The following is a 13,907-nucleotide window of genomic DNA, read 5'->3' as shown; positions in this document are numbered from 1 at the left end:
AAATTTATAAAAATGTCAAATACTGATGGACCCAGTATTAAAGTTGAAAAAAAAAACAGTAATGAATTTAAAACTGCAAAATTCAAAATGCAAAAATTAAAAAAAGTAAAAATGTAAAAATGTAAAATGCAATACTGTAAAAATTTAAAAATGTAAAAATATAAAAATGTAAAAATGTAAAAATGTAAAAATGTAAAAATGTAAAAATGTAAAAATGTAAAAATGTAAAAATGTAAAAATGTAAAAATGTAAAAATGTAAAAATGTAAAAATGTAAAAATGTAAAAATGTAAAAATGTAAAAATGTAAAAATGTAAAAATGTAAAAATGTAAAAATGTAAAAATGTAAAAATGTAAAACTGTAAAAATGTAAAAATGTAAAAATGTAAAAATGTAAAAATGTAAAAATGTAAAAATGTAAAAATGTAAAAATGTAAAAATGTAAAAATGTAAAAATGTAAAAATGTAAAAATGTAAAAATGTAAAAATGTAAAAATGTAAAAATGTAAAAATGTAAAAATGTAAAAATGTAAAAATGTAAAAATGTAAAAATGTAAAAATGTAAAAATGTAAAAATGTAAAAATGTAAAAATGTAAAAATGTAAAAATGTAAAAATGTAAAAATGTAAAAATGTAAAAATGTAAAAATGTAAAAATGTAAAAATGTAAAAATGTAAAAATGTAAAAATGTAAAAATGTAAAAATGTAAAAATGTAAAAATGTAAAAATGTAAAATGTAAAAATGTAAAAATGTAAAAATGTAAAAATGTAAAAATGTAAAAATGTAAAAATGTAAAAATGTAAAAATGTAAAAATGTAAAAATGTAAAAATGTAAAAATGTAAAAATGTAAAAATGTAAAAATGTAAAAATGTAAAAATGTAAAAATGTAAAAATGTAAAAATGTAAAAATGTAAAAATGTAAAAATGTAAAAATGTAAAAATGTAAAAATGTAAAAATGTAAAAATGTAAAAATGTAAAAATGTAAAAATGTAAAAATGTAAAAATGTAAAAATGTAAAAATGTAAAAATGTAAAAATGTAAAAATGTAAAAATGTAAAAATGTAAAAATGTAAAAATGTAAAAATGTAAAAATGTAAAAATGTAAAAATGTAAAAATGTAAAAATGTAAAAATGTAAAAATGTAAAAATGTAAAAATGTAAAAATGTAAAAATGTAAAAATGTAAAAATGTAAAAATGTAAAAATGTCAAAATGTAAAAATGTAAAAATGTAAAAATGTAAAAATGTAAAAATGTAAAAATGTAAAAATGTAAAAATGTAAAAATGTAAAAATGTAAAAATGTAAAAATGTAAAAATGTAAAAATGTAAAAATGTAAAAATGTAAAAATGTAAAAATGTAAAAATGTAAAAATGTAAAAATGTAAAAATGTAAAAATGTAAAAATGAAAAAATGTAAAAATGTAAAAATGTAAAAATGTAAAAGTGTAAAAATGTAAAAATGTAAAAATGTAAAAATGTAAAAATGTAAAAATGTAAAAATGTAAAAATGTAAAAATGTAAAAATGTAAAAATGTAAAAATGTAAAAATGTAAAAATGTAAAAATGTAAAAATGTAAAAATGTAAAAATGTAAAAATGTAAAAATGTAAAAATGTAAAAATGTAAAAATGTAAAAATGTAAAAATGTAAAAATGTAAAATGTAAAAATGTAAAAATGTAAAAATGTAAAAATGTAAAAATGTAAAAATGTAAAAATGTAAAAATGTAAAAATGTAAAAATGTAAAAATGTAAAAATGTAAAATGTAAAAATGTAAAAATGTAAAAATGTAAAAATGTAAAAATGTAAAAATGTAAAAATGTAAAAATGTAAAAATGTAAAAATGTAAAAATGTAAAAATGTAAAAATGTAAAAATGTAAAAATGTAAAAATGTAAAAATGTAAAAATGTAAAAATGTAAAAATGTAAAAATGTAAAAATGTAAAAATGTAAAAATGTAAAAATGTTAAAATGTAAAAATGTAAAAATGTTAAAATGTAAAAATGTAAAATGTAAAAATGTAAAAATGTAAAAATGTAAAAATGTAAAAATGTAAAAATGTAAAAATGTAAAAATGTAAAAATGTAAAAATGTAAAAATGTAAAAATGTAAAAATGTAAAAATGTAAAATGTAAAAATGTAAAAATGTAAAAATGTAAAAATGTAAAAATGTAAAAATGTAAAAATGTAAAAATGTAAAAATGTAAAAATGTAAAAATGTAAAAATGTAAAAATGTAAAAATGTAAAAATGTAAAAATGTAAAAATGTAAAAATGTAAAAATGTAAAAATGTAAAAATGTAAAAATGTAAAAATGTAAAAATGTAAAAATGTAAAAATGTAAAAATGTAAAAATGTAAAAATGTAAAAATGTAAAAATGTAAAAATGTAAAATGTAAAAATGTAAAAATGTAAAAATGTAAAAATGTAAAAATGTAAAAATGTAAAAATGTAAAAATGTAAAAATGTAAAAATGTAAAAATGTAAAAATGTAAAAATGTTAAAATGTAAAAATGTTAAAATGTAAAAATGTAAAAATGTAAAAATGTAAAAATGTAAAAATGTAAAAATGTAAAAATGTAAAAATGTAAAAATGTAAAAATGTAAAAATGTAAAAATGTAAAAATGTAAAAGTGTAAAAATGTAAAAATGTAAAAATGTAAAAATGTAAAAATGTAAAAATGTAAAAATGTAAAAATGTAAAAATGTAAAAATGTAAAAATGTAAAAATGTAAAAATGTAAAAATGTAAAAATGTAAAAATGTAAAAATGTAAAAATGTAAAAATGTAAAAATGTAAAAATGTAAAAATGTAAAATGTAAAAATGTAAAAATGTAAAAATGTAAAAATGTAAAAATGTAAAAATGTAAAAATGTAAAAATGTAAAAATGAAAAAATGTAATACAGACCCCGTTCGTTTTTGGCAACATGCCCGAACATTTTGTGTTGCCAAAATCGAATGTTGCCAAAATCGAACGGTTTTTTTTTTCTGAAATTTTTTTCACTTATTTTAACAAAACAACAATTTTTATTATCATTAATGTTATTTTAAGTCAATTTCCGACCTTTTTTAGATTTTTTATAACTTTGTTTTCTCATATTTTTTATGCATTTTGCACTATTTTTGTTTTGTTTATAGTCTTTGGTTTTTTTTTGTTATTTTTGCTGTTTTTGTCATTGTACATCATTTTTAAGTTGATTTTGTCATTTTCAGTCTTCTGTTTGTATTTGTTTTTGAATTTTTTTATTTTTTCATATTTTTGTAATTTTTAGGTACTTTATAAATAACTTTAAAAAATTGTTTTTGTTGTTGTATTCGATCACCATTTCTGAACATAAAAACGTATTTTTGGTGTTTATCTAAATTATATTGATCCTGCTGTAGAGAAAACTTAAAGGTAATGTCGCTTGTAAAAACCGTTCGATTTTGGCACATGTGCCAAAATCGGATGTTGCCAAAATCGAATGTTGCCAAAATCGAATGTTGCCAAAAACGAACGGGGTCTGTAATGTAAAAATGTAAAAATGTAAAAATGTAAAAATTTAAAAATGTTAAAATTAAAAAATTTAAAAAGGTTAACAATTTTGAAGATTAAAAATGTAAAAATGCAAAAAATTAAAAATGTTGAAACCTTAAATGTAAAAATGTTGAAATCTTAAATGTTCACATTAAAAAATGTTCATTGATCCACGTTGTTTGTCTTTATTTTGTTTGGTCTATTGAACCGTAGGTTTGTATTTTTAAAACAACTTTTGAGGAAATTAGAATTATTAACTATTTCAACAAAACACACATAGCAAACTTCGAATTTGCGAATTTCTCCGTTGTTATATTTTTGCGGTCTTTGATGAACTGAAATGCTTAGTTTATTTCTAAGACTGACTCACTTCAAAAAACTAAAATTAACATGATAATTTTAAGAAAAAATCAACTGCACATTTCAAGTTTGTGATCTTTTATTGAGAAGAACATCAAAATCATCAAACAACCTCGCTTCAATGCCGATAAACAACTCAATACCAAGAATCAAAAACGCAAAGGATTATACGCTTGATTTTTTCCATCGCTTCTTTTTTCCCGGTGAAGATCATAAACTTGGTCGCGCAACCTTAAAAATCGTTCAACCTTACATGGTTTCACGTTTCCAGGCTAGGGGGTTGATTTGTGCTTTACCCTCTAAGCTGACGAGAGAATATAAATCAGAGACAGCTTAAAAAAAACCCGGAAAGCTGGAAAAACACTCTAGATTGCTGATGGAAAATGTATTATTATAGCTTGTTCGATAAAAAGGGTTTCCTTCTCGATGAGCAGGTTTCTCGCAAACACAGAAAGACAGGAAAGATGAATAGATTATAAATGGGTGTTGAAATAGCTTTCCGGAAACAAATGCACTGAAATTGGATGTTAATAGATAACATTTTCTAACTTTTGGAAATGGTTGCCTCTAAAGTTTTATTGAAAAAAAAACCTTCGGAACAGCTTCCAAGACAATTATATTTTTTTGGGGTTATGGAATCATGAAAAAATGAAATATCGCTGCCTTGTATTGTAGCAATAAATGGAATTGACTAAAATAGAAACATAACAAAGAGCTCTTCTTCGAAGAGCTCGAACTCTTTCCCATTCAATGCTCAACATTTTGACTTTAGGCAAAATTGTGTTCCCGTTTGCTTTCCTAGACCTTTTTCTTCCGCATCAACAAAGTGATAGGTATATTTTTATCAGATAATCTGAAAAACAAACTTCTCTACCTTGTCCGTGAGGTACGCAAACATCCACCCACATTAGACGTCAGATGGACCAACCATGTTTGACTGTTTACATCGACATAACATTAGAAGATTTTTTTTCCAAGAATTAGGATGGCTCCAAAATCGAAAGATGAACGGTTTTTGCTGTCAAAAGAGCGATGTTAGCTGTAGAAAAAATTTGTAACTCGTGATACGACCTCCACTTTCGGTACAAACCCCTGCCAAAATTTGTATAAAATATACATTGACTTTATCGAGGGATATTGGTTATTTATGGAAAGTTCAGTCAAACAAACCAAACCTCAGCTGAAAGACCTTTTCGTCGAAATCAAATCAAAACAGCAGCGCAACGATTGAACCGATTCCGAAAAGATCCCGGTCCAGTTTCACCCTCGGAATTCCAATTTCCAATAGATCATCATCAGCTGCTTCCGAAATGGCTCCACTGCCGGCTGTTAGTTTTTCTCGGTAATTTCTCCCCGGGTAGTCTTTTGAGCGGCACGTTTTCTAATGTTGTGTCTTGAGCAAACCGAAGAAGTCTTGCTGCTGCTCCTGGTGGTGAGAACCCTTTATAAATCTTACTTCCGCTTAGTGGGAAAATAAATAAACAAAATCCCACCACCCGATTCGGCAGATACGCTTAGAAGAGCCCAAACAAACACAAGGACGCAGACCAACAAATGGTCGAAAAAAAGGGTCCACGTAAGTAAACATTCGAAAAAGAGGGAAAATAACAGCGATGCTGAGAAAAAAATCCGAATCTGCAATAAATTGAAGTCTTCAGGCATTCAAGTCTTCAAAAACTGTTGAACGCTAAATGGAAGATAGAAATATTTTAAAGCTGTTTTAAAATAAAATTTTGCTGGTAATTGAGAGAATTTCATTATATGTTATGTATTAAATTCCAATTATCTATGTAGATATACTAGGCTGACTTAAAAAAAAAAATAAATGTCGACTGCAAGATTAACGTGAAACTAAGATCTGTCTTTGGTCTCTTAATTAGCACACTCAATTAAGGTTCTCTTGTGACAAATTTCAGTGTGTATTAAACTTTGCGTGGATGTGGATTCACACAAATTCTAAACTAACTTCGAAACACATAAAATGTTTTTAAACGCAAAATAGATAAGGATTAGGTTTCACATTCTTTTCCCGATCCTGACCTGTTTCCTGATCTTGGTACTTATTCCGTTTGAGTATCTGAGTTTAAGATTCCAATCATCGATGATCATCATGGTTTGTGATTTTGAATCCTCATGCTGCTCTTTAATCCTGATTTCCGATCATCATAACGATTCTTAACCGGGATCTGGACCCTCTAATGTCTAACTCCGCATTTTAAACCGCATCGAGTTGTTGGTTTTATTTTTTTTTCGCTAAATTATTTAAAATATGTTAATCTATTAATCGTGGTTCCTTAAAAGTGGAAAGTGATGACAAGCAGTTCTCCAAAGCTAAAGCACGTAGAAACTTAGACAACCTTAAAAACATGAGAGAACTGTAAATGAAAATTTGATCTATTTGATAGTCTCAGAAATCATTGGTCAGTGTGTTTTTCAATCTAAATATTGCTGTTAGGTCAAAGAGTTTCCTCTATTCTGGATTGATTTTTAGGAAAAAAAATCTTAGTTATGAAGGAGAGATGAAACATTATCAAAGGCGGGATTGGGAGATCACAATATTCGCTATTCACATTAGTTTCAATATCTCAGTTATTTGTGAGCATATTTTAATAAAAACTGCATAAAAATAAAGCTTTGTTGAAATTTGTTTCAAATTCAGGGAAAATTGGTGGAGCTGTGTAAAAACTACAATAAAAAAGTACTGAAAATCTGAAAATCAAGTACCTTAGCCCTTGTAGTTATGCAATTTAGTAGAAAAGTAATCATGAAACTAAATTTCTGTCAATTTTTCAGTGAAAAGGGTTAAACTTGGATTCCGGCTATTGGTTCAGATCTTGGATCCTGATCCTGATTCCAAATCAAGTATTAGATTTCAGACCGTGGATCCTCCTCCATCCAGATTCTTGATTCAAGAACTTGATCCCATATCTGGATCCTAGATCCTGGACCTTAACTATGACAAGGATCTATAATATTGGTTGGCCAGTGAACTGCATTCTTGAGATTTGAAACAGTAGCTTAATATATGTCAAAAACGTATTTTCTCCATTCGTTAGGTGTATTCAAGTCTTCCCATGAATCAAAAATAAAGAGTGAATTTTATGAGAGCTTTTCCACAAAGTCAGTAAAAAAACAATCACTGGGTGACAGCCTAAAAATAGTCTGGGGTTTCTCAGCTGATTTAGACTTATTTTTGTGTCCTGGGTTAGAATATCACATTGATTTTGCTGTATAAGGTTTTGAGATACAGTATTCTAATATCCCGACCTGATTGAACAAAACCTTGGTCATTTTCGGACTCAGGGCGTCAATATTAGTCTAATTCAGTTGGAAAACCCTGGACTATTTTCAAAAAATCTTTTTTTGTTACTCAGTGTAATAGATCGGTTGTTAAAACAATTTTTAATTTAGTCAATACAACATTATGTGGCTGTTTTAATCTAAGAAAAATTTTCTATTCGTAATTTATGGCTTTCCAACCGTTGCCAAATCTATACTCTTGATCCTGTTCATGAATATGCATCGAGATACAAATGCCACTTCATTTCGACGCTTATTCTTATCAAGGATCAAGGGTTTAATGAATTTTGCATTTGCGATCTAACGGTTTTAGGTGGATATGAATTCAAGCTAAGCTGTGCCAAACATATTCTTATTAATGATCGCATATTCACATACAAGACTGTTTTTGGGGTTCTATGTTTATCCTGATCCTACATGGAGTTAATCTGACCGGTTGCTGTGTCTTCATTCTAGTCCTCATCCTGATCCCATATCCTGATGCAAGAAACTTATCTTAAATTCTATACTATTTTGTTGATTCTGTTCATATTATCAAACCAGAACCCTTATTCATATCTCGTAGAGTGTCCTACACGGGATTTCTGGATCAAGTATTCCCGGGAATAAAAAAATTGGGAATTCCTGAATCTAGGAAAACGCTCAAAAAAACCAGGAATCTCCGAAACCAATAAAAAGTGCTAAATTACTAAAAATTTACACGATCTTAATTGAAGAAATGGATCAGATCGAGCAAGGAAAATGATAGCTTTGCCTTTTTTCTTGATTTTTAGATCAAGAATGGATTTATTCATGCAAAATAGTTCTAACTTGATATTGGTTTAGGCTTAAATATTCAACTTTTTCGAAAAACTGATAAATACATTGAATTTCATAAAAAAAAGTTTTAGTGTTCGATAAAAGTGCAGTGTGAAAGTCGAAATGACAAAAAAATTAAAAATCCTACAATTCCAATTAAGAAACGCTACGAAAAGAATCTGTTCTATTTTGCAACATTCATCAGTAAGAACTTCCGTTTCGCAAACTGTTGACAGTAACAAAATCATCGGCAAAGGTAGTTAATTTGAGACAAAAAAAAAGGATTACCAACATCTATCGATAGTACAAAATCTTTTTTTATTATTTAAAATTTTTGCAGCATGAATCAGTCAAGTATGTTGGTCAAAGTGCTTAGTTTTTGGGTCTTGGGTTTTATTATTGTTTATTAAATTTTTAAGGCAACAAAAAAAAATTTTAAATGTTTTTGCAGTACAGCTACTAAAAAGTTAGAAAAAAAAACATATAGGTTAGGTTTCGTATGCAGAAGAGTGTTTAAAGCTTCATATTCAATTTTCCTGGGATCCCGAGGATTCCTGGAAAAAGGATCGTCAGGTTTCTCGATTCCCGGGAACGCTAAAATGGTCGGGAAATGAACACTCTAATATCTCTTTGTTTATTTTTTTTTCTACAAATTGCCAACTAGGCAGTGAAAATGAAAACTTTTGATGCATAAGAGAATTTATACTCTTCCTTTTTACACAAAAAGAACTTACAGCTCATGTCATATCTCAACCTACGTATATAAAGCAAGGTTGCGAAATCACAGAAAAATCTCTAATTTCTCAGAATTTCGAAAAAAAATTTCATCACAGAATCTGTGTCACAGAACACAGAATTTTGAAATATTCACAGATTTTACAGAATTTTTGAATTTTGAATGGATTTCCAAAAATATATATTTTTTGGTCAGTATAAAATTGAGATTTCTTATTTTGAATTAGGAAACTATGATAAGATTTGTAATGTTAGTGAATTTTCCCAACCATAATGTTTAAAAGACTAAATTTATCATGAATTTTCAATTTGAAGGAAATAGCATCACAGAATTTTTGGGTAAAATTACTGAAAGTCAGAATTATTTTTCCCGAAAACACTGATTTTTTTTCGGAAACCTTGATAAAAAGGTCTTTCAATAAACTGCTTTAGTAATATTGGTGTAATTTTCGTTTAATTAAAATAATGAGAAAAAAAATCAAATAAGAGTTCTAGTTTTTTTTTTAATCGTGGCGTTTGGTAACTCTTAATTTCCCATAAATCTCATAATATTTTTTTAAACAAATGATAGAGAATCTTATGAACATCATTTCATAAAAAAATATCAATGTTGAAATTGAATTTCTAGAAATTCAACGGAAAATTTGTTTGTATTGCTAGTTTCTCTTATGAAAATGGGAATGCTCTGCTCGGGGCGTAATAACTATTTTATCGCTTCTCCTAACGCTTTGCCGTCTTCGGAAAAAATGTAGCCAGAAATTTTGGAATTTCATTACATTACGTGAGAATGAAATATTCAAGAAAAAAACAAAAAAAAAGTGACATTCTCCGAAAAAAGTTTTACTTTTTTTCATACAAATTTCTAAATCTAAACCCAGGCACCTAAACCTCATTTCAAAAATCCGCAAAAATTATGTCGTCCTTTTTGAACAAAATGGAATTTTCTGAACTACATGGTTTTTAAAATTCGAGTAAAGTTGAAAAATGACACACCTTGATGGATCAGCAAGAGTGGAAAATGCCAGATGCACTGGATTGATATTTGAATTTGTATTCAGCAATTTAGTGAGAAAATCAAATTGCTGAAGCAATTAAATTTGAAAATAGAGGGTTCATCATAAAAATAATCATTCTCCATTTTTTATTTTCACAAAAATTACTTGCAGCTCATTGTGCGAATTGAAGAACGGATTTCGGAAAGAAACCGTTACGACGTTTATGAGGGCGAGTTCTTAAGTTCTGATAAGAATGCTCTAAACGAAATACAGATCCGCCAAAATCGAAAGGATTTTTGAAGCGACATAACCTTATAGTTTCCGCTATAACATGAGTAATATTATTTGAACTTATACCATGAATACGTTTTCACCGTTTTAAATGTTGATAGAATACAACAACAAGAACAAAAATGTAAACAAAAATTATAAAGTACTGAATCACAAATTACAAAAATGATGAACATTTCATAAAATTCAAAAAATTAAATTTAAGGAAATGACTTAAAATGACAAGAAAGACCAAAAAAATGATGGAGAATGACAAAAATAGTAAATATGAAAAAAAAACATCATAAAAAAAACAAGATAAATGCCAAATGTATTAGAAACATGATGAGGAAAAAGTTAAAAAAAAATGACTGAAAGTTATCAAAAATTGGCTAAAATCAATTGAAAGATAGTCAAAACAGTTGTTTTTTTGTAGGAATAAACTTTAAAAAATATTGAGAAAAAAAACCGTTCGTTTTGGGCAACATTCGATTTTGGCAACACAAAATGTTGGAACGTGCGGTCAAAATCGGGGCCTGTAATAGTTTTTATTCAATGTATGGTATATCGTAATTTAATCATGTTGAAACAACAGGAACAATTTCATAATATCATATTTTTAACAGTAGCTAGCGAAGCGAAGCTTGTACAAGATAATCAAATAAAGTTAAAAAATTCGCCTTGCCAAATCCATACGTAAAAAATTTCGCTTAAAAACTTCCGATTGAAACAAAAAAAAATGCACTGCGCCATGAGTTGGTTGAAATGTGGCCAATCAAAATTTAAATGTTATAGAAGAAATACAAGATTTTTTTAAATGTTATAGAAGGAATGAACGTAAACATCTGACTAAGAGGTGGTTTGTGAATTTAGCAATCAGCAATCAGTAATAAAATGAAGAAAAAGGTTATACACATTCATAATTCTTAGAATGTTTTTATTTTCTATTTTTAAACCCTTTTTTACACATAATGTTTTATTATTAAAAATGGTTTGAAATTAAATTTGAAATAAAAAATTTCAAAAAAAAAGTCTCCAGAAATTAATCCAATGATGTTTAAAACATTAAAATTGAAAAATTTTAGGCAAATTTATGCTAAACATTTGCAATACCTTAATTATTACATACAAGGAAAAACGGTCTTCTTATATAACATGAATGAGTAACTATTAGTTTTTAAGCAATTTTCTTTAGCTTGAACCAGTAAATTTAGTTAAATATAGTTTATTAAAGGGTGATACGGTCAAAATTGGGTCAATATCAACTTGACGTACTTCTTTCAATTTAGTATTTAAAAACCCGATTTAATACACTTAACAGTGGATTTGAGCCTTTCTTTCAGATTCAAAACGTATTTGTTTTGCGCGTTTTAATCCATAACGGTAGAATGTTTACAAAAATCACTTTTGTAAATGATTTTCGTTAAATGAAGCTCTCAAACGGAATAAACTATAGGGGATGAAAAAAAACTATAGGAGATAAAATTTGTCAAATTTGTCAAAAATGTCAAATTTGCAAATTTTGTCGATTTAATCAATATTGTCAATTTTATGGATTTAGCTAGTTTTGATAATTTTGTCGATTTTGTCGATTTTATAAGTTTTGTAATTTTTGTTTATTTGAATCAGTTTTGTCAATTTGTTCAATCTTGTCAATTTTGTCAATTCTGTAAATTTTGTCGAATTTGTCAATTTGATAAATTTTGTCAATTATAATAATTTTGTAAAATTTGTCAATTTGGTCTATTTTGTCAATCTTGTCAATTTTGTCAGTTTTGTCAATTTGGTCAAATTTTTCAATTTCGTCGATTCAATCAATATTGTGATTTTGCGATTCCTGTAAATTTGGACGATTTTGTCGATTTAATCAATTTGGTCATTTTTGTCAATTTTAACAATTTCTTCAAATTTGTTCAGGTTTGTTAATTTTGTCAATGTTTACAATTTTCTAAATTTTGTCAATTTTGTCAATTTGGTCAATTTTGTCAATCTTCTCAATTGTGACAAACTTGTCAATTTTGTCAATATTGGCAATTTTGTCAATTTTGTCAATTCTGTCAGTTTTGTAAATTTTGTCAATTGTGTCAATATTGTCGATTTTGTCGAAATAGTCAATCTTGTCAATGTTGTCAGTCTTGTCAATCTTGTTAGTTTTGTCTATTTTGTGAATTTTGTCAATCTTGTCAATTTTGGCAATTTGGTCATTTTGTCAGTTTTGTCAATTTGGTGAATTTTGTCAGTTTTGCCAATTTGGTCAATTTTGTAAATCTTGTCTTTTTTGTCAAATTGGTGAAAGTTGTCAGTTTTCACATATTGGTCAATTTTGTCAATTTTGTTAATTTTATCACTTTTTTCAATCTTGTCAATTTTGTAAGTTTGTCAGTAAAGTCAATCTTGTGAATGTTGTCAATTTTGTCAATTGTGTCAATATTGTCGATTTTGTCGAAATGGTCGATATTGTCAATTTTGTCAATTTTATCAGTTTTGTCAATTTGGTGAAGTTTGTCAGTTTTGTCAATTTGGGCAATTTTGTCATTTTGTCGGTTTAGTCAATTTTGTTAATCTTGTCAATTTTGTCAATCTCATCAATTTTGTCAACTTTTTCAGTTTTGGCGATTTTGTCAATCTTGTCAATTTTGTCAGTTTTGTTAATTTTGTCAATTTAGTTAAATTTGTTCTTGGCCAGCCTGGCCAAAATGGTTAATTCGTATTTATGTGCCTTTTCCAAAAAAAAAAAACCGAAATGCTTCAAACACTACTATGGAGAACTTGGTTGCGCCACTGTTTGGATTGACTCCCAAGCCGTTTTCTTCAGACACCAACCCCAACAACAAAACGCAACAATTGCACAGGTTTTTCTATGCGAACGAAAAGCTTTCATTGCGCAACGTTAGATCTGAAGAGAAAAGGGAACGAAAAGGGAATTTGCCCGAGAGCTTAAAGCTCGAGAGGATTGAGTAGCATTTGTCTAATTAGATTTGCTTCCACGGGCGAAATTCTCTCCTGTCGTTCGTGCCTAGGAAGAAGCTTCCTGAGGACGAACGGCACGTGAGAAGATGAGAGGATGTGCATACATCGTCCGCGTACCCGTGTTGTTTTCCCCTTCTCAGAGCAATCTGTTTCTGAATATAATGTTGGCCGAAGTTACTATCGCTTTCGTACCATGCAGTGTGGGCATGACCTACTCATCAACGACTCATTACTTTCGGGGTCGTACCCCTTGGTGAAAATCATTTTTATGTTTAACAATTCGGAGCTTTTCCGAAATTTTTTGAAATGGTTCGGTTTCAATCTGAACCATTAAAATGAAAAAAAAATACAACCATTGGCCGGGAAAATTTGCACTGTCGGCTTCCTCCCACACGGTTTCTGTCACGATGACATCAAACCTGAGTGGGAGTGAAGCCTGTCTGTTCTCCCTTCCACACATCGACAGAATCATAGTTTTAGTTAGCAAGCGCGTATCTATGACGTCACGTATAATTTGACGTCATAGATACGATAATCTTGATTTTAGTGATTGCTGGTTGTGGCTAGCAAGGCCAATTGACACGTTTTTTGGAGTGATGATTTGATGATAATTACTATGAAAATTTAATTTTCAAACTATTTTGTTATTTTTTCTTTCTTTTATAGACCGAAGAAGAAAAAAAAACAAATTTTTTAAGATAAAAATCATTTTTATTGTACTGCCCAGTTTCGCAAAAACATGCAAAAAAGTTTACAAAAAATCACACCAATACACACAAATACACAGACATCGTCTGAACTCGACGAGCTGATTCGATAGGTACCTATAAAGGTATATCTAAGACCCATAATTAAGGATCTCCCAAATCGACCGATAACTATACCTTTCTGAAAGAAAGGCAAAAACGTGAACACCCCTCATTTTGAAGGTGTGTGTGTGTGTGTGTGTGTGTGTGTGTGTG

This window comes from Uranotaenia lowii, chromosome 2 (genome assembly GCF_029784155.1).
Source record: "Uranotaenia lowii strain MFRU-FL chromosome 2, ASM2978415v1, whole genome shotgun sequence".
NCBI classification, from domain to species: Eukaryota; Metazoa; Arthropoda; class Insecta; order Diptera; family Culicidae; genus Uranotaenia; species Uranotaenia lowii.
Note: the sequence above shows the minus strand (reverse complement) of the source record.